The sequence below is a fragment of the Arachis duranensis genome, chromosome 3 (assembly GCF_000817695.3).
Source record: "Arachis duranensis cultivar V14167 chromosome 3, aradu.V14167.gnm2.J7QH, whole genome shotgun sequence".
NCBI classification, from domain to species: domain Eukaryota; kingdom Viridiplantae; phylum Streptophyta; class Magnoliopsida; order Fabales; family Fabaceae; genus Arachis; species Arachis duranensis.
Genome location: NC_029774.3, coordinates 89164066 through 89165685, shown reverse-complemented (window position 1 = coordinate 89165685; position 1620 = coordinate 89164066).

The following is a 1620-nucleotide window of genomic DNA, read 5'->3' as shown; positions in this document are numbered from 1 at the left end:
AATTTTGAAAAAACTACTATGCCCGAGCTCGACCTCTCAAAAAGGACGAACTCGGGCAGGGGCACTGTTCATACCCTGACCGAGTTCCCCAAACTCGGAAATTTCATAGAAGGTCCGACCTCGTCCCAAGGCCCACGCCTGAGGTCGGACCTCGGACAAATAAGCTAAGAAGGCCCATCAAAAAGGAACGAAGCCCAAAACCTAAAGGCCGAAAAGGCCTAGGAAAGGCGGTTCCACAAAGATAGGGATAAAACTCCCAAAAGATAAGATAAGATAAGAATATCTTATCCAGGGAAGATCACGACCGACTACTATAAATACACTGGAGCACCCAGGTATAACTCATACTCTAATTCTACTCGATATCTGCTTGGACCCATGCTAACTTAAGCATCGGAGTGTCATTGCAGGTACAACCACCAGCCGCTCGGCACATCAAGCTCGGGTCACAGCACCCTCACCTCGGGTCTTGCCAGACGACCGAGCTACACGTTTCAGGTAACCCTCGGAACACCTATATATACTATAGTATCCTATTGAATTGGTGAAAACAAACAATCAAATTCCCAAGCAAGTATATAAACATGTAGGGCTAAGCAATTCAATGCAATCAAAATCTAAAGAATTGATTCATCCATCAAAAAGAAGCAACTTGCAAGAATGCATGATAAGAGATATTGAGACATAGAAATGAGTAGTTGAACCCTCACTAAGTGTGTATACACTCTCAACGCTCGGTGTTTATAGTCAATTCACTCAAGTCTCCTCTAATCATGCTTTCAAGGATTTGCTTTTCATCTAGCAATAAACAAATATGTGATGTATGAATGCAAGTATCATGAGGTCTTTATGAGGTTGTAATGGGGTTGGGGTTAGGGTAGGATGAGTATATGGCTAAGTGGACTAAGGGATTGAATCTTTTATTAGCTTAAATATCCAACTCAACCTATATCAATCAACCTATAAAAATGCATTCTAGCCACCCATTACTTCTTTTCACATACATTCATGCCTTAGTTTCAATTCAAAATACATATGCATTTCTTATTCATCATTTTTCATTCATTTCATTTTTTTCTTTCTTTTTCTTTGGGATAACTTTTGTCCCATTTTATTACTATAAATTTTTTTTCTTTTATTTCATTCATTTTCTCTTTTTTTTTGTGACAAATTTATATGGTTAAGGCAAATTGAAACATGAATGTTGGTGCACGAGATTGCAATCACACTTTTGCAATTCCGCACAACTAACCAGCAAGTGCACTGGGTCGTCCAAGTAATACCTTACGTGAGTAAGGGTCGATCCCATGGAGATTGTTGGCTTGAAGCAAGCTATGGTTATCTTGTAACTCTTAGTCAGGATATCAATAATTCTCAGGTTTAATTGTGAAGTAAAAGAACATGAAATAAATACTTGTTTTGCAGTAATGGAGAACAGGTTGAGGTTCTAGAGATGCTCTATCTTCTGAATCTCTGCTTTCCTACTGTCTTCTTCTTCATGCACGCAAGGCTCCTTCCATGGCAAGCTGTATGTAGGGTTTCACCATTGTCAATGGCTACCTCCCATCCTCTCAGTGAAAATGTTCAACGCGCTCTGTCACAGCACGGCTAATCATCTGT